This window comes from Sus scrofa, chromosome 1 (assembly GCF_000003025.6).
Source record: "Sus scrofa isolate TJ Tabasco breed Duroc chromosome 1, Sscrofa11.1, whole genome shotgun sequence".
NCBI lineage: Eukaryota > Metazoa > Chordata > Mammalia > Artiodactyla > Suidae > Sus > Sus scrofa.
The window spans coordinates 87,012,870-87,033,938 of record NC_010443.5 but is presented as its reverse complement, the minus strand read 5'-3'; the positions used below and the strand labels follow the sequence as shown (position 1 = coordinate 87,033,938).

Sequence of the window (21,069 nt, the reverse complement as noted above, 5' to 3'; positions counted from 1 at the left end):
AGGGCCGTACCCACAGCATATGGAGTTTCCCAGGCTAGGGGTTGAATCTGAGCTGTAGCCGCTGGCCTACGCCACAGCCACAGCAATACCAGATCTGAGCAGTGTCTGCAACCTACACCACAGCTCACAGCACCTCTGGATCCTTAATCCACTGAGAGAGGCCAGGGATGGAATCTGTGTTCTTATGGATGCTACTCAGATTTGTTTCTGCTAAGCCATGCAACATTTTAAATCAGTAAACAGATTTCTTTTTTAATTACTAAGTATCTATTTAATATTAAGAATGATATTCCTGTCCCATCATGGCACAATGGAAACGAAGTCAACTAGAAACCATGAGGTTGAGGGTTCGATCCCTTGCCTCGCTCACTGGGTTAAGGATCTGGCATTGCCATGAGCTGTGGTGTAGGTCACAGATGTGGCTGGGATCCTGCATTGCTGTGGCTGTGGCATACACTGGTGGCTACAGCTCCCATTAGACCCCTAGCCTGGGAATTTCCATATGCCATGGGTGCGGCCCTAAAAAGACAAAAAGACAAAAAAAGAAAAAAAAAGAATGATATTCCTTATTCATACTTCAAATATTCTTTGAAACTTTGTTTTTATGGAATGCAATTGGAAAAATAAAAACTATTTTACACACCCCCATTGAGGCAAAGAAAAGGATATGGTCACTAATTTTCAAAGGTCAGGCAACCTGAATTTTGCTGACCACTTTCAAATTCGCATCTTCACCATAGATCTCATTTCAGAACCCCAGGCCCCACTGCCAACTGCATATCCCAGCGGAACTCTGTATGCCTCCTGCAACCTTCTTGCTATATCTCGGGAGTAGCTTCTCAAGGTAAATGGGACCACCAGCTGACTGAGCCAGAAACCTGGGTTGGTTCTAAGCTCCTCTTCAACTGCCTTGATGTCCACTCAGTCCTCAAGCCTCGTCACTTGCACTCACCAAAGGGCTCTTGCCTCCATCCTCTTCCCCCAGCTCACTTGGTCTCCATCGCCACCAGGTCCCTGCTCGCCTCTCCTACCGCATCCCCCATCTCTCCTTTGAGCATCTCCTCTTGTGCTGCTCAGTCATGCAAGGTTCCTCCAGCGGGCATGAACCTTCCCTTCCAGGCCTTTGCCCATGCTGTACCCTCAGCCTGGGTCACCTTCACCCACCCACTCATTAACCAAACCACTGCCCATTCCTTCAGGTCTTAACTTAGACATTACTGGTACCGGGAAGCCCCTTTGGCAGCCCACATTCACTTCTCTCAATTATCCAGGACAACCTCCCACATTGCAGGTCCTCAGCAAATATGTATTAAGGAGATGTTTGCCTAACTAGACACACACTGGCAGATGCAGGCTAACAAATTCCTTTCCCCCATCCCCCAATGTCTTTCCTCTGTGCCCCTATTACCACCCCCACAGTGTTTGTTTTAAAGGCCATTGACTTGTCTGGGTTTCTATAGTTAGCAAGCAAGGACCTCTGTAGTACCTGACAAAGCATCTAGCACATACCAGGTGCCATCAATATGAACAAATTAACCCATTCATATTATGGCTCCTGGTCCTTCCAGAGTCCTGATTTTTTTTTCCATATTCTTGCAAATACTCTCTTTCTTTCCTCAATTTGAAACTTGAGAAAAATGTCTCATGAATCACTGATCCTCATTTCACTTAGCTTTATGATTTAACCTTTTCATATTTCTCTATCCTGACAAGATGATTCTTAATTTTAATTCAAGGCCCTCTCCATATGACTAATAATCCCACTCAATGCATACTTCCAGTGACATTGCTTTCAGATATTCAGCCTTTTGCATCTTGCATTAAGGAAAACATCAAGAAGTGCCAGGCCCTGGGTCATTCCTGGGGAATGTGCCACCATGTCTCCTCACACAGGCAGATTGTGCCCAGACCTGGTCCTCTGCTGCCACTGAGCTTCCTTTTAACAATGTCCCAGCTGAATCTGCTGCTCTTGACTCCTGATGCCTTGTAATTGGCCTGAACTTGGCTTCTTTTCTGTGCCTGCTGATTATCTGGTCTGGTCCCAGTGGGCATGGCAGGGTCCTAAGCTGCCCTTGTCGTTACCTGCAAGTGAGTGCCCTCACTTTCCAAAGTTCTTCCCACCACTGTCCCCTGAGGTCCTCATAGCGGCCAGGGAAGGGCAGACCTTCAAATCCTCTTCTATTTATAGTGAAGTTGAAAATTCAATTAACTTACTCTCCTCACAACTGATTTACTTGATCTCACCTACTGGACAGTGTGTTTTACATTTATAGATTTTTGTGATAACTGAGTTTTTATGGTTTACTCAGTCTCTTTTAGGAAAATGCTAATTATTATTATTTTTTTTCTCTTTTTAGCCTTGCCTGAAGCAAGGCAAAAGCTGCAAAAGTTCCTGGGCCAGGGATTAAACCCACACCACAGCAGTGACCTGAGCCACAGAAGTGATAATGCTGGGTCCTTAACCTGCTGAGCCACCAGGGAAATCCCAGAAGATGCTAATTATTTAAGATTTTTCTCTTCTCCTTCCTCAGCTCCAAGACACAGTCATGATGTCAAGCAAAGGGGCTGAGGGTGTGGAGAACAGTAGTGAGAAGGGGCTTTGGATTCAGATATGACCTCCATGGACCCTTCCTGAGTCTCTGGTCTGGTCCCTGGACTTGTGATGATAATAGTCCAATTTTCCCCGTGAGTCACTATGCAGACACCTACCCGTGGACAACCTGCCTCTTTGCCTCACCCCCTCTGGATCTTGACAGTCCACTGGGACTTTCTGGAGCTTTGCTTTCCCCACCAGAACACACAAGCAGGATCCCCTGCTTACTCGCACAGGCTGGAGGAGACGGCAGACCAGACTGTTTGGCCTAGATAACTTCTCTCCACTCAGTGCCTATTCAGGGCTGCTCACCCCAGGTCTCCTCCTGTGGTTATGCAGCCCCAGCAAAGCAGAGGGTTCTTCAGTATTGTTAAGGCACCACCACTTCCGGGGCAGTTTTTGCCTGCAAAGGGACTGCAGGGAGTGGGTCTTCCTTCCTACCTCTGTCTCTCTCCTTGTTGCTGCAAATCTTGCCCAGAACAAAAGAAAAAGCCCAACCTCTCCATCCCCACGTCCATCATCTTGCCAAACTACAAGGTCTTCCCTCAGGTCACATCATGGTCCTATCTATCCCTGACATTTGATAATTTCTATGGACAAAGTCAACATGGAGCTGAAACAATTTGGAAAATTGCAGAATCTTTTGACAAAGCCTGGATTTTAGGATTATTTTCTTGCACCCAATTCAAACCCCCCTGCTTTGGATATGAAAAGCTGAATATTGAAGCCCTCATTATTTTTGCATTCCAGCTATAACATAATCCTAATGCTTGGGTAGAATGAGCAAAGGTCACACACTAAGAAATGCAAAAGAGAAAAACTCATTAATATATACCAAAACATTCTCATTACAGTGTTGATTTGGAGGAAGCATAATAACAACAGCAAAATTTCATTAATTTGGAGTGAATGGCAAAGTCAGTCTGAATTAGAAAATGTTTAAGTGATTGACTATTACTAGAGAAAAGTAATATTAAAATATGTAGAAAGAAAATACTATTAAAGAAAGGGATAACTTATTGAATATTTGGATGGACTGGGATGTATATATTTTGTATATATATGAAAATATATGTAACATATTTTCCTATACATGTAGAAATACACATATATTACACATACATGTAGATGTATATGTTAAGTACTTTACATAAATGAACCAATTTATCTTAACAACCACTTTTACAGAGGAGGAAACAACACAGAAAGATTGCCTTACCCATTATAGAATAATTGGTAAGTTGTTTTGCTAGGGTAGCCTGGCTTTGGAATCCCAATAGATAACTTTTATAAACCTATCTTTAAAAAATAAATTATATAAAGAGACCATTATTCAATAAATGAAAAAAAGTGTAATTAGCATATTTTGCATAGAAATGACACTCTTTGAAAATGTTTTGTTTTATTCTTCTAGTATTAGATACAAATTTTTCCATTGTTTATTTTCTTAAGAAACAGTTCATAAATTTTACAGTGAAAATTTTAGCTACTGGTTTACCTAGTCATGCAGAAAATCTCCCCTTAGAAGGATTTGCCTTCATGAATTTTTACTGGATGACTTCCACAGAACTAAACATAAGCTTTCCTTATGATATTTGCCCTTTTATCTACTTTCTCTAGGTACTTTGTAATTAATAAGATGTCAAAATATTTAGTCAATTTACTAAATTTTTTTTTAAAAGTCAAAGGTCACAGACACTTAGCATCACTTAACCAAATAGCCACTTGAACTGACTGAATTGGCACAATGTAGGAAAATTCAAGTTTTCAGACTCTCAGTTTATCAGTAATATAGAAATATAATAGTAATAGAGAAAATATTTGTGCAAATTACTTAAAAGTTCTGATATTCAATATAAGTAGAAATTTTAGACTGAGTGACTTGAAAATCGGAACTATAAAACATCAACATTTTATAATAACAAACTATGACAAAAAAAACTCAGTTTCCAAAACAGACAAGATGGCAAACAGGCAAGATGGCTAGTAAAAGAATGACTTTTAAAATATTTCATTAAATGTAGTGCCCTGATCTTTTATTCTCCAATAAAAGAAACTAAGTCTCCCTGGAGAAATAGCTGATTCTAAGGATTATACATAATGAGCCTGGGGTAGCTTGTGTGCCAGAAAGTAAGGAAGTGCTTAAAACAGGCACTCAGGTGCGTGCACCCCACCCCCGCTACACACACAATGATGTGGGTCTGACAAAGAGACACAGGAGCCAACTGAAAGAGCCCCCAGTGACCAAAGCTGGAGCAATTTGAGCAACAAAATAAATAACATAACCCAAAGCATAAAATAAATAGCCACGAGTTCATGGTGATATAAATACATGATTAAATAAATAAATAGAAAAAATCTTCAATATGGAAAAATTTTAAGTAATTTATGGAGATGGAGAATCATGCTCTGCTCTGTCAATAGGGGCTTTGGATAAAGTCTTACTTCCAAAGTGTACAGTCAGGAAAGTGAGCAAAAAGAGGACCTTCATGATGGAGAAGCCTGATACACCCTACCTCAGCCAGGTGATCAAGCTTAATGTCAACAGTGATAAATCACATGTGTGGCATGGACCTCTGATGAAAATGGTGCTTCTGTGGTTTTCCTCCCCAAAGCACTTAAACCTCGGTTTAATCACGAGAAAGACATCAGGCAAATCCCTATTTGGGGAAAAATCTACAGAACATCTCACTGGTACTCCTCATCACTTTAAAGGTCATCAAAAACAAGGAAAGTCTGATAAACTGTCATAACTAAAAGGACTCTAAAGCGATATGACACCTAAATGCAACAGAGTCAACAAAGGGGATCCTGGGACAGAAAATATGAATAAAGTATGGATAGTAGGTAATCATAGTGTATCAATATTTCTTTATTAATTGTAACAAATATAGCATATCAACTTCACATGTTAATCATGGGGGAAGTAGATGTCAATTTTCTGTACTTAACATTTTTCTGTAAGTCATACTATTCTAAAAACAAAAAGTTTATTTTAAAAAAGGCATTACATGTGGATATCATATTTTCAACTCCTAATATTCAGGAAATAGGCAGGACTGAAAACATATTAAACTATACCACAGGATGCCTTCAGTAAAATCTAGGCTGCTGCAAAGACCACAGGACAAATGACCTAGTTTCTTCAACAAATAAAAGGCAAGGGGGAGAAAAAAGAGAGAATTGAAGATTAAAATAGAATTAAGAGGCTTTTCAACAAATCACAATGTGTGTACCTTATTTGAATACGAAATGAAACAAACTGCAAAAATGCATAATGTTATAAACTAGTTGGAAATTTGAACACACACTGAATACTTGATAGTATTAAGGAGTTACTATTAATTTTATTTGGGGCAGGATAATGCTATTGTGGTTAAATAATTTTTCAAAATTCTTATCTTTTAGAGAAGTATTGAAAAATCGAAGTATTAAATTATGTGATCTCTGATGTTTGTTCCAAAGTGATATGGGGTAGGGAAGGTTGGGTGGCAGGTGCAGATGAAGCAAGATTGACCATGAATTGTTAACAGCTGAAGCTCAATTAGGTGTATGGGGGTTTCTTATACTATTCCTTGCTTATGCACAAGTTTAAAATTTTTCGTAATAAAAAGTTAAATGAAATAAAACCTACGAAGTGAAAACAACTGTCTGATAAGCCTTACTGTATAGTACTCTATTTCTAAATAGTAAGTGTTTTCCACCTACACATCACCAACTCTCAAAATAGCAGCTCGAAGATAGAAAGTGACATTTAAACTGTGTCTACAGGAAGCCAAAAACCGACTGGTTGATTTGATTAATTCGACAAAAAGCTAGTCAATTTAGAAGAGGAAAAAAAAATCAAACTGCTCATTTTGCTGACTTTACTGACTAGTACACTGTATAGTGCTGGCACATAATAATATGTGATTAATATTTTCTGGTCAGTGAAATTACCATTTGTTCTGGCACCTCTATGGACACACGATTTGGCCATCAACAGCAAATATAGAACTCAGAAACAGGGAAAAGCCTAGCTCTAGGCAAAGCTATGGAGAAGGCAAGGTCTATTTTCCAAATATTCCAGTGCAAGGATCACCATGGTAAATGTACACAGCTGAAGTTGATGACAAGAACCAGAACATGCAACTCTCATTAAGTTAAATTTTTGTAAAACGTTATAATAACATATATTTATGCTGAATTGGTGTTCCAATGATTTATTTACTATTTTATGTATTTTAAGCCTGATGCGAGGACCCTAATGCAAAGGACCCTTTAAAATTTACAGAGCATGTTCGTGTTGCTGTATATCACATTACCTCATTTTGTGAATCAGACAAAAACAGGTAACATTATCTCTGTTTTTCCGGTTGAGAACAGGCTCTGGGAGGCCCCCTAGTGTTGTCAGTGTCAGAACCAGAGGACCTGAGGAACACCTGAAACCGGAACCCAGGTGTTCTGGCACCAAGTCTAGAGCTCTTTGTTACACTTAGCTGTTTTCAAGGGGAAAAACATAATATATTCTTGTACATCTACTTTCATTACATAGAAAGAAAGTTGGCATGAAGAAACATCTCCAATTTAGGAGTACATATAACTTTCGCCAACTCTAGTATTTGAATTGTATCAGTAAACTGGTGCTTCTTTTAAATGACGGTGTAGTATAAATAGTCAATATTCTGGGCAAAGCAATGCTCCATTAATATTACATTCTGTTTCTTCAGTGATGCACAGCTGAAATCAAAAATTAAGCTCTGTGTGAAGGCTAAATACTCTTCTCGGCATTATTAAATCCTTTGATAGTAAAAAGAATATGTATTAAAGTATATTAAACTATTATATAACAGTATGAGTCAATGAATACAAAGTTCATCATTCTGGTCCATTATTTGGCAAATGGCTTCATTCTTGCATAGTGTCTTTCTCCAGGAGAATTTCAGTTCCTCTTCCATACAGTTAGTCCGTTTATTTAACACACCTTCACTGCTGCTTGAATCCCTTTTCCAGCCTATTTTATGTGCAAAGAAAACCATTCATAACAGCTGATGTGTGACTGATTTTCTTACCTCCAGTCAATGACCATTTTCATTCAAACTATTTTAAACAATGCTTTAGAATCAGCCCATTCCATGCCTTTGCATATATTCTGTATTTTTTTCTAACTCTCCCAAATGACTCACTTTTGTCTTTGTTTTTAATTAAAATTGCCTCTATAGCTTCTTCCCGTGCATCCCCTTTGGAGCTAGACAGACACTTGTTTGGCACAGCAGCATGTGTCGCAGAAAACAAAAATACAGACATGCGTCGCAGCAAGGTTTATGTGGATTTAATCAGAATGCAGTTTAAACAGGTCAAATATTTCAAGGACCACAGAGGAACTTCTCTCTCTGTTTCATCAATATGAATAAACCAAAATTTCAAACACTGCATCAGTAGAAAATGAACGTATTTCCCAAATCACTTCCCTGCTCCATTATAAACAGCTTGATCACACTGGCAAATGTGGCCCAGGGGTTGCCAAAGTGTACTTTCCCACTTTACCTCATGCAGAATAATCAAACTAAGAGGATCTGAAATGCTTCTTCACAAACACAAACTGAGGAAACTGGAGGAGATACATTAGAAGAGATTTTTCGCATTGGCAAAAAAAGGCTGCTGGGCCACGGCTGAGTGCAGTGTATGTACCTGGTAAAGCCCAGAAACTAGGGTGCTGAGGTTTGGGGGATTTGACCTTCTGGAACATTCACACCAGGGGGTAAAGGGCATCATCTCCACGTGTCACTTCCTGCTCCTCCAAGTGTTTGTTTTGTTTGTTTGTTTTAACGGCTGCAATCACAAATCGCCACAAATTTGGTGGCTTAAAGCAACACAAATGTATTTCCTTCCTTACAGTGCTGTAGGTCAAAAGTCCAGCCAGAATCTCACAACACTAAATCAATGTGTCAGCAGGGCCGTATTTGCTTTTGGAGGCCAGCACAGCAGGTTGAGTCTCTCTCTCTGGTCTCAATGACCCTTTTGTCATGACATCTCTTTCTCTGACCATGGCTGGAAAAGTGCCTCAGCTTTGAAGGATTCAGGTCATTAGATGGTGCCTATCCAGATATTCCAGGATAACTTCCTCCTTTCCAGGTCTGGAACCTTAACCATATCTGCCAAGTACCTCACATATGCTCAGGTTCTGGAGATTAGGACAAGGACTTTGGAGGGACCTGTTATCCTGCCTATACCCAGTAAAGAGATGGATGAAGAGGGGTGTAGTCTTTACGGCCTCCAACTTTCTCCTTATCCTTAGGTCTTAACCTACTAACGGATCTGGGGCCGCCACTGTACACTCCAATATATGCCAAATTTATTCTTTTCTTACTCTTTAGTTTTAATTCACTTGGCTTGAAAATCATACCATCTGTAGTTTCCCTCATTATTCTCAATGATACCTGGGAGTGTAGAAAATTTCTAAGAAATAAATTACTTTTTGTGTTGATTGAAAAAAATACATTAACTAATCTTAGTAAAAATCCTGCATCGACACATCAGCTACCTTCAGAGTCATCATAAGACATAATATATCTAACAATGGTTGCCAATTTAGATTTTTTTTTTTAATGGCAGTACCCTTAGCATATGGAAGTTCCTGGGCCACATGCTGAATCCAAGCCACAGCTGTGATCTACACCAAAGCTGTGGCAACACTGGATCCTTTAACCCACTCCACTGGTCCAGGGATTGAACCTGTGTTTTTGCTGCACCCTCAGTCGCTGCAGTCGGATTCTTAACCCACTGAGCCAAGCGGGAACTCCCAGTTTGGATTCTTTGAAAACGTAAAAATGGGTTTCTTCAGACAAAGACCTTCAGGGGAATTCCCACCTCCCTTTTAAGTCTATGATCCATGTGGCCGCGGGAAGAGATTATCTTATATTCTTAATCCAAATTAATAAATGACTACTGCCTATTTAAAATTAAAGCATTTTGGCCTGTTGGCGGCCCTCCATCTCCCTCAGCCTGACCCTGGAGGGAGCCCCCCTCCGCCCCAGGCTGTGTCTGTGAGCCGAGGCTCCTTTGGCGGAGCCAGGATGGTTTGGCGCCTGCCTTGCGGAGGCTCGCTGGGAACCGCGCTCGCTCGGGCTGTCGCCTCCGCCTCTTTGGGGCTTGCTGCCCGCCCACCCCCACCTTAAAAGGGCAATGCCAGGCGACGGGCCCCGCCCGGGGCAGGGGGTGCAGGCGGGCCTCTGCTAGGCTCGCCAGCCGGGCGCGCGCTGCCCCCGCACGTGCTCCAGGGCGGAAGGTCCAGGCCTGCGCTAGCCTGCCCGGGCAGGCCTTGCAGAGCCACTTCTTTCTCGTCTACCCCGACCCTCCCCGAGAAGCAGAGCAGCTTCCCGTGGCCCGGTGCCGGCCACGTTTCCTTCCCACCCCACCGCACCGCACCCTCCCCCTCTCTCTCGCCCCTCCCCGGGAGGCCGTGCCTCCGCCACACCCCCTCCTCGGGTTTAAGAACTTGGGCTGGACAGTTTCACATCAGATGATGGGAAAATCGAGGGCTTAACGGCTGAATTTGTGAACTTGGAGTTCGTCAGTTTAATAAATGTAGGCTTGATTTCAGTTTCAAATCTCTCCAAATGACCTAAATTGAAAAAGCTTGAGCTCAGTGAGAGTAAAATCTATGGAAGTCTGGATATGTTAGCAGAAAAACTTCCATATCTCACATACCTGAATTGAAGTGGAAATAAACGGAAAGATATCAGCACCCTGCAACCTTTGAACAACTTGGACTGTCTGAAAAGCCTGGATCTGTTTAACTGTGAGGTTACTAAGCTGAATAATTATCGAGGGGGTGTCTTCAAGCAGAACCCACCTGGATGGCTGTGATACAGAGGATCTTAAAGCCTCTGTCTCAGATGCCAAGGTGGATGGTATGGATGAAGAGGAGGAAGATGAAGAAGGAGAAGATGAAGGCAAGGAGGAGGAGGATTGTAACGAAGAAGGGTTTGATGATGAAGAGGATGAAGTCAGGGGGGAGGAAGAAGAATTTGGACAGGATGAAGAAGTTGATGAAGACAGTGAGTATGAAGATGAGGATGAAGAGGAGGAAGAAATCAGGAAAGATGAAAAGAAGAAAAGAGAAATAGAAGATGAAGAAGATGATTAAGACCCCGAATAACCTACAAAAAAGAACAAAAAAGTAGCTGTGATACAAATTCCAGGACACCCACCCACCCAAAGAGCCAAAGAATAGTTCCTATGACATTCTGCCTTCCTCCATTTAGTCTGTCTTGGAAAGCCACCACCAAGACTTCACCCCAACAAAATTGTTGGCATTGTTAGGTTTTCAACATTAAGGCTCTTGCTATAGCGTGGAGAGCTGTGATTGGTGAGTCAACCCTCTGTGGCTACCAGTTACACCAAGACCGTAACCAGCATTTTTACTTTCTGTACAACAAAGAAGCTTTGTAAATAAAATCTTAACATTTGGGGTGTGTTTTTTTTATGCTTTTTTTTTAATGAAATTTTTTTACGTTAGAACATTTTATGTGACAACTGCCAAAAAAGTATTTTTAAGAATAAAATAAATGAAATAAACTTTCCTCCTTGGTAAAAAATAAAATAAAATTACAGTATTTTATTTTTAATGATCTGTGCCAATACAAGTTTCGGAGTGGAGGATATATATTTTTACTACAATTTTATTGATGAATGGAGTTAGAGTTTTTACAATACATAAATTGAAGGCAAAATTGAATTTACCCCAAAGATAACTAAGCTTAAGCTTCAAGGGCCCTAATTTTGAAAGAGCAATATCTGGTCACATTTTCCTAAAGAGGATCACAAATTTGCATTATGTTTAAGCCCCATAGAACTTGAGTCCACCATTGACTGGGATAGTTTGTTGGAATTGCATAAGTGTTTAATAATCCTAGTACTTTCTTTAAAATACATATATTTGGTCATATTATTCTGCTATTTTCTACATCTTAGGTGTGATAGACTATTTTATTTGCTCACAATTTTTCATTCCTCTCCACTTAAGCCATGCTTCCTTGCAGTGCAACATACTTCCTGTCCCTACTGATTTTGGACTTGCTTTCAATAAAAGATGAGCAGACAAGAAGTATGCTATGTCCCCAGCAGAAAGTTACCCTGTCCTAGTGCAGTTTGGCTCTGTTTCTCAACTTCTGCCCTCCACTCAGTGTATTGCATGCGTTAAAGAACAAGTGTTGTTTCTACCTGGGTCTCAGAATGAGAAGACACACAGAGCACAGCCAAGTTCAGCATAAGCTCAGTTGACCTACAGTCCTTATGTAATGTTAGCAAGAAATAAATGTTTGTAGTTGCATTGAGATTTGGTCATTATTTGTCACTGTAGCAAAAGCCAGAGTGATTGTCATTCTGCCTACTTTTTCATTTTACCATATGTTATCTATCATCTCTCTATCTATCCATCCATCCACAGTAATATTTTCCTGAATTTGCAGGATGTGTATTATACTCTGGTTGCCTTTAACTAGCATACTTATTGATGGTTGCCAAGGACTGAGTCATTAAATTCATACCTTCTCTTCCCTGGAGACCGTCCCTTGTAAATGCTTTTTTCTGTTCTTTTTTTAAAAAGTATATTAGCAGGTTTTCACAAGGAAGGCAGCTTACACCACTAGGGACTTCAAATTTCAAGTCTGTATTACATGCTCGCCACTTTCTGAAAATGCAAAATACATCTTTGTCTGTTTTCTTGAAGTTATTTTATAAAATAGGTGGGGTTTGCTTTCTAATTATTTTTAATTATGCCTCTATAGAATTACTGCAAATTTCCTCTGCTTGTTTATCTGAAAACCCATTTTGTGAAGTGAGGCTGTGTCCCCTGATGGGCACTATTTACATTTTAAAGCATCTAAACACAAGTCTCTTCTGCAGATCCCCTCCAATGTGGCCAAATTAATGTCATTTCAATTTTTGCCATTCCACTAAATTTCCCTAATCAGTGATAACAGATGTTATTTGCATGTGCGAGTTCATTAATATGTTACTTCCTTAAACACTCAAGCTTTATCAAGAAATATATCCCAGGAGTTCCTGTCGTGGCTCAGCGGTAACAAACCAGACTAGTATCCAGGAGGACGCAAGTTTGATCCCTGGCCTCGCTCAGTAGGTTAAGGATCCGGCATTGCCATGAGCTGTGGTATAGGGTGCAGACGCAGCTCGGATCCCGCCTTGCTGTGGCTGTGGTGTAGGCTGGCACCTACAGCTGTGATTTGACCCCTAGCCTGGGAACTTCCATATGCCTTGAGTGTGGCCCTAAAAAAAAAAATTTAAAAATAGAAAATTTAAAAAAAGAAAGGAAGAAAAGAAAAGATAAACTATCCTTTCCCTAAAGGCTGTTATGATTCTAAACTACCAACTTTTTGAATATATGAGTTTTTCACTCCTGAGACACCATAATATTAGATATTTCCTTGATAGAAAGGACAAGCTATCTTTGAAAAGTGGCATGATCTTGCTTTGATGAACCTGATTGAATGTATACCCTGGACCTGTTTCAAACCACTCATAAATCTAAATCAACAACAACAATAACAACAAAAACCACTTTATTTAAAGAAAACTTTTTTTTAGAAGTACCTAGTTTTTTTTTTTGTTTTTTTTTTGTCTGTTTTTTTTTTTGTCTTTTTGCTATTTCTTGGGCCGCTCCTGCAACACATGGAGGTTCCCAGGCTAGAGGTCCAATCGGAGCTGTGGCCACCGGCCTACACCAGAGCCACAGCAATGCAGGATCCGAGCCGCGTCTGCAACCTACACCACAGCTCACGGCAACGCCGGATCGTTAACCCACTGAGCAAGGGCAGGGACCGAACCCGCAACCTCATGGTTCCTAGTCGGATTCGTTAACCACTGCGCCACGACGGGAACTCCGGAAGTACCTAGTTTTGGTACCAGCAGCATATGGAAGTTCACAGCTGTGGCTACAGGGATCCTTAAACCAGGGCGGGGATGGAACCTGAGCCTCCATATTGACTCGAGCTGCTGCAATTAGATTCTTAACCCACAGCGCCACAGTGGGAACTCCTATCTAATTTGAGGATTTTGAAAGGAGGAGATTACCCTGGTTTGGCCAGGTGGACCCTAAATGCCATGACAAGTGCCCTTAGAAAAGAGTGAGATGACTAAGGAGGAGACATTTGTTGGAGGCAGAGATTACAGGAAACCTGTCACCAGTCTAGGAAGGCTGACGGCTACCAGAAGCTAGAAAAGGCATGGGTGTGTCCTTGCCTAGAGCTTGTGGCAGAAATGTAGCCCCTCCAAAAGCTGCCACCTTGATTTCAGACATCTGACCTCCAGAAATGTGAGAGGATATATTTCTGTTCTAAGCTACCCAGCTTACATTAATTTGTTACCGTAGGAAACAAATATAGAAAGTTTGTGGTACTTAATTGATTTTTAACACACATTCATTTTCTTCTCTTATTCTCAACCTATCATCACTGAAATGTACATTTTTAAAAAGGTAAACAACAGTCAAAGGTTTACATTTAGGGACTTTGAAGTTATTCACTCATTGAATCTTCCTGTTTCTATGGTTCTTAATGGTTAAAGGAACAGCCTACAGGGTGATCCCTCAAGTCTAGAGATCTCAACACAGAACTAGCCCTATGCGTGTCAGTGGGAGAGAGACTAACATTAGGGGCCAAGAATTTAAGAGAACAGTCTCAAGATGTGAGATGTCTTTTTTTTTTTTTTTTTTGTCTTTTTAGGGCCACACCTGCAGCATATGGAAGTTCCCAGACTAAGGGTCAAATCGGAGCTGCAGCTGTGGGGTTACACCACAGCCACAGCAATGGGATCCAAGCCACATCTGCGGCATACATCACAGCTGACAGCAACGCTGGATCTTTAACCCACTGAGTGAGACCAGGGATCAATCCCACATCCTCATGGATACAAGTTGGGTTCATGACCACTGAGAACCACAGAAACTCCTATATGATGTTTTTAGCCTTTCTATCCCTGCACACCGAATGCCAGCAGTACCCTCCCAATCATTGTAACAACCCCAAATAACCCTACTTTCAAATTGCCCCCCAGCTGCTAAACCAACCTTATTAAGATCACAACTCTGCCCTTTAAAAGCAATCTACCTCAGACCCCTTAGTTTAGTGCTATTATCTCCTCAGATAAGTCCCTCTCAGCTTTACCCTCATTTTTTCTTTGTCTAAAATCAGCCCCATGGTTGCCTTCTACTTGGTACATCCTAGAGGAGGCTACTGGCCCCTGGGAACCCAGCCTTCAGTGTGGGCTCTTTGGCACCCCAGCCAGGAGGGGCAGGATTTGGAAAGAAATGTAAAAGTCAATCACAGAGCTCAATGGGAGTTCTCACTGTGGTACAGCAGGTTAAGGATCTGTCATTGTCTCTGCAGTGGCTCAGGTCACTGCTGAGGTGTGGGTTCAATCCCTGGCCTGGAAACTTCCATATGCCATGGGTCCAGCCAAAAAAAGAACCCAACATTATAAAAATATAACTCATATATTTGTGTGGTTAAAGCTACACATATGGTGGTATTTCATACCACCTAAAAGTATGATATGTAAAAGATGGACACACTGTATCTCAAATGTCACATATACAATTAATATTTTTTATTACTTAATGAATTTTTTACATTTATAGATGTACAACAATTGTCACAACCAAATTTTATAGCATTTCCACCCCAAAACCTCAGTACATCCCTCCACCCCCCAACCCTTCTCATTTGGAAATCATGTTTTTCAAAGTCTGAGTCAGTATCTGTTTTGCCAAGAAGTTCATTGTGTCCTTTTTTCAGATTCCACATGTCAGTGATAGCATTTGATTTTGGTGTCTCATTGTCTGACTGATTTCACTTAGCATGGTAATTTCTAGGTCCATCCATGTTGCTGCAAATGTTATTTCGTTCCTTTTAATGGCTGAGTAATATTCCATTGTGTATATGTACCACATCTTCTTGATCCATTCCTCTATTGATGGACATTTAGGTTGTTGCCATGTCTTGGCTATTGCAAATAGTGCTGCAGTGAACATTGGAGTGCATGTGTCTCTTTGAGTCATGGTTTTCTCTGGGTGGGATTGCTGGATCAAATGGTAGTTCTATTTTTAGTTTTCTGAGGAATCTCTGTATTGTTTTCCACAGTGGTTGCACCAAATCCCAATCCCACCAACAGTTTAATAGGGTCCTTTTTTTTCCACACACTCTCCAGCACTTATTGCTTGTAGACTTTTTGACGATGGCCATTCTGGCTGATGTAAGGTGGTACCTCAGAGTGGTCTTGATTTGCATTTTTCTAATAATTAGTGATGTCAAACATCTTCTCATGTGTTTTTTGGCCATCTGTAAGTCCTCTTTGGAGAATCGTCTGTTTAGATCTTCTGCCCATTTTTTGATGGGGCTGTTTGTTTTTATGGTATTGAGCTGCATGAGGTGTTTATAAATTTTGGCAATTAATCCCATGTCAGTCAATTCATTTGCAAATATTTTCTCCCATTCTGTGGGTTGTCTTTTCATTTTGTTTAGGGTTTCCTTTGCTGGGCAGAAACTTTGAAGTTTAATTTAGTCCCATTTATTTATTTTTGCTTTTACTGTCATTACTCTAAGAGGTGGATCTGAGAAGATGTTGCTGTCATTTATGTCAGAGGGAGTTTGGCCTATGTTTTCTTCTAAGAGTTTTATAGTATCTGGTCTTATATCTAGGTCTTTAATCCATTTTGAGTTTATTTTTGTGTATGGTGTTAGGAAGTGTTCTAATTTCATTCTTTTCCATGTGGCTGTCCAGTTCTCCCAGCACCACTTATTGGACAGGTTGTCTTTTCTCCATTGTATATTCTTGCCTCCTTTGTCATAGATTAGTCGACTGTAGGTGCATGGGTTTAATTCTGGGCTTTCTATCCTGTTCCACTGATCTATATGTCTGTCTTTGTGCCAGTACCATATGGTTTTCATGATTGTTGCTTTGTAATATAGTCTGAGGTCCAGAAGCCTGATTCCTCCGGCTCCATTTTTCTTTTTCAGGAGGTCTCTGGCTATTCTGGGTCTTTTGTGCTTCCAAACAAACTTTAAAATATTTTGTTCGAGTTCTGTGAAAAATGTTCTTGGTAATTTGATAGGGATTGCATTGAATCTGTAGATTGCCTTGTGTAGAATAGTCATTTTGATAATATTGACTCTTCCAATTATAATTAATATTTTTAAGTTATACTTTTACAAATTAGAAAAATGTGTCAAAAGCCTTAGTATTCATAATCTTCAACTTAGTGGTGCCACTTCCAGGAATCTATTGTAAGGGGAAAAAATCAAATATGGCCAAAGAACTATACGTAAAAATACACATTGAATATTGTTCTTCATAATGCAAATTTAAAGCAATCTAAATGTCTAACAATAGATAAATAAGACTATTCATATCAATAATGGCAGATTTAGATGATGAACTCATACACAGAAATTACAAATATTTACAAAATATTTATCTTACTATTTCCTTGGCAGAAGAACTGAATAGACATTTCCCAAATAAGACATACAAATGATCTGCAGCTATATAAGAGGGAAATAACTAACCATCAGGGAAATGTAAATCAAAACCACGGTGAGCTATCACCTCACATCTGTTAAAATGGTTATTATGAAAAAGATAAGAGATAAGTGTTGGTGAAGATGTGGAGAAAAGGGAACACTGTAAACTGCAGGTGGGAACACAAATCAGTGCAGCCACCATGGAAAATAGTATGAAATCTCCCCTCAAACTTAAAAACAGAACACCATATGATCTAGCAATTCCACTTCTAGGTATATATCTGAAGGAAAAGAATCAGTAGCTTGAAAAGATATCTGTTCTCACATGTTCACTGCAGTGTTATTTACAATATCCAAGATATGGAAACAAAGTAAGAGCCCACTGAGAGATGAATGGATAAAGAAAATGTGGTTCCTGTCGTGGCTCAGTGGAAACGAATCTGACTGGCAGCCATGAGGACGCAAATTCAATCTCTGGCCTCACTCAGTGGGTTAACAATCCATCACTGCCATGAACTGTGGTGTAGGTTGTAGATGTGGCTCAGACTTGGCATTGCTGTGGCTGTGGTGTAGGCCAGCAGCTGCAACTCCAATTCAACCTCTAGCCTGGGCACCTCCATATGCCGCTGGTCTGGCCCCCAAAAAAAAGGAAAAAAAAAAAAAAAAAAAAGAAAGAAAAAGAAAAAGAAAAAGAAAGAGAGAAAATGTGGTGTATGTAAACATTGGAAAATGGAACCCGTTACAAAGCTACTAATGATCAAAACAGTGCCATACTGGCATAAAGACAAACATATAGACCAGTGGAACAGAACAGAGTCCAGAAATAAACCCTCATGTCAAATAAATGATCTTCAGCAAGAATGCCTAGACCATTCAATGGGCTAAAAAACTCTTCAATGAACGGTGCTGAGAAAATTGGATATTCACAGGAAAATAATGAAATTGAACCCCTATCTTACATTATAAATGCAAATTAACCCCAAATGGATAAAGACCTAAATGTAAGACCCCAACTGTTAGACTCTTAGAAAAAAACATAGGAGCAAATCTTCACTGCATTGTACTGGGCAATGATTTCTTGGCTATGACTCTAAAAACACAGGCAACAAAAGCGAAAATAGACAAATGGGACTACATCAGATTTTAACTTTTCTGTGCATTAGCGGACATATCAACAGAGTGAAAAAGCAATCATGAAATGAGAGAAATCATTTGCAAGTCAGATAGGAGAGGTTAATATCCAGAATATATACAGAACTCCTATATCGCAATAACAACAACAAAAATAACTGATCAAAATGGGCAAAGGACTAGAATTGTCATTTTTCTAAATAAAAGCATTTTTCTAAATATAAGCATATGAAAAAGTGCTCAACATTAGTAATTGCTAGAGAAATGCAAATCAAAATCACAATGAGATATATAATCTCATACTGATTAGGATGGCTACCTTCAAAAACTCAGAAAATATTTTTAAAAGAAATTTAAAAAATCAGAAAATAATATGTGCTGGTGAGAGTATGGAGAAACCAGAACCCTGTGCACTGCTAGTGGGATTGTAAAATTGTGCCATCATGAGGGAAAAGAGTATGGTGGTGCTTCAAAAATTAAAATTAGAACTACCAGAGTTCCCGTCGTGGCACAATGGTTAACGAATCTGACTAGGAACCGTGAGGTTGCAGGTTCGATCCCTGGACTTGCTCAGTGGGTTAGGGATCTGGCGTTGCTGTGGTTGTGGCGTAGGCTGTGGCTGCAGCTTCGATTAGACCCCTAGCCTGGGAACCTCCATATGCCACGGGAGCGGCCCTAGAAAAGGCAAAAAGACAAAAATAAATAAATAAATAAATAAAATTATAACTACCATATGACCCAAGAAAACCACTTCTGGCTATATATCCAAAACAGTTAAAAAGCAGAGTCTCAAAGATATTGCACACCCATGCTCATAGTAGCTTTATTCACAGTAGCCAAGAAGTAGAAGCAGTCCAATGACCATTAACAATGAATGAACAACAAAATGTGATAAATATGTATAACGAACATTACTCAGCTTTAAAAGGTGAGTCAATTCTGCAACATGCTACATTGTTGATGAACCTTGAGAACACTGTGCTAAATAGAATAAGCCAGTTGCAAATAGACTAATGTATAATTCCACTTGTAGGAGGTATCTAGGGTAGTCAAATTCCTAGAAACAGAAAGTAGAATGGTGATTTCAGCTGGAGAGGGAGCAGGAAATGGGTGTTGTTTTGGGTCTAGAGTTTGGGTTTTGCAAGACTGCAATGTAAATACACTTAATACTACTGAACTGTACACTTGAAATGGTTATGATGGAAACACTATTTACTTTGAAAGTCTTTAGGGTGTTTTGTAGCAATACATATAATAAAACAAGATTAAATATGGAAATAAGAGAACATGGAAAGTAGGACAGAAGAAATCTGAATAGAAAAGCATAAAATTAAGCTAGGAATAGTTTTGTCCACAACAAGAATGTTGTAATGCTTTATGCTTTTTGTTTTTCCTTTTTCAGCTGCACCCACGGCATATGGAAGTTTGAATCCAAGCCAGAGCTGCGGCAATGCTAGATCTTTAATCCACTGTGCTGGGATCAAACAGGTGTCTTCACAGAGACAAGCTGGATCATTAACCCACTGTGTCACAGCAGGAATTCCCAAGGCTATGTGCTTTTGATGTCATGCTTTTTAGTAGTTACTGACTTTGAGGTGACCAGTTATATGATTCTCATAATCTACAAAAATGAATTTACAGTATCACTTCAACTAGGCAAAAAATTATATATGTGTGTGTGTGTATACTTTAGAAATAAATATGCCAAAATGTTAACAAAGGCTTTTAGTAGGTAAATGGTTGTATTTTCTTCTTTATATTTTATCTATTTTCCGACATTTTCACAATTGACTTTTGACTTATTATTAGAAAATGCTATTGAGCATCTTGATAGCTTTGGTAGAAATTTGTTAAATGCCCCAAAGGAGAAAAAGGAAAAAGTGTTACAGGTGCAGATCTAGCACCAGATAAAACTGGGAGCAGAGAAAAAAGGGGAAATTGTCAAGGAGGATCAGCTTCAGCGTGGTTGAAAGGTCACAGGCCTTATTCTCCGTGTAGAAGGGATGCATGAAGCCCTGTGTTCTTTATGGGGATGGAGCACTAGAAGAAACAGCTTCTCCTGGACAACAGTCTTGTCTCCCAGCCTCCCGCCATGAGTGAGGAACAGGGTGCAGGAGAAAACCCAGTGCAAGTAAGGAAAAGTCTGAGGGTCTAGCCTTCTCTCCCAAGGTGAGACCTACAGTTATTGTTTGCTTTTGTTGTTCTTTCTCAAGAACCCAACTGAACTCTCAGGCTCTTAAAACTCCATTAATTCAGACAAATTTGGGATAAAGTCAAGTAGAAAAATTATGGAGTTCAATCCGTGACTCTGAAAAATGTTAACAACTTTACTGACATCTAATTTACATACCATAAAATTCACCCATTTCAGTGTACATTTAAGTGATCTTTAGTGTATACACTACAAAGTTGTATAACAATTGCCATGATCTTTCATCACTCCCCAAAGAAATCTCATATCTATTAACAGACACTCTCCATTCTCCATTCTGTCTTCAAAGATTTGTGTCTGATGCACATTAAGTATAAATGGAATTGTATAATTTTATGCTATTTTGTGACTGGCTTCTTTCACTAAGCATAATATTTTTTGAGGTTCATTCATGTTGTAGTATACATCAATATTTCATTCTTTTTTATGGCTGAATAATATTCCACAGAATAGCTCTACCATATTTTATTTATTCATGAGCATTTGGGTTCATAGCCATTTGGATTATTTCCATTTTTTGGCTAGATTCTTAAACTGATAATTTTTCCTACATGGAAATTATTGCTTAATAGTTGTTCTTTATGAAAGTTTTATTGTCTGGTTAACCCATTTGT

General features: G+C 39.7%; 1 pseudogene; it reads left to right on the top strand.

Annotated features, from left to right (window-relative positions):
- Positions 5,086–11,046, top strand: LOC100620719 (annotated as a pseudogene).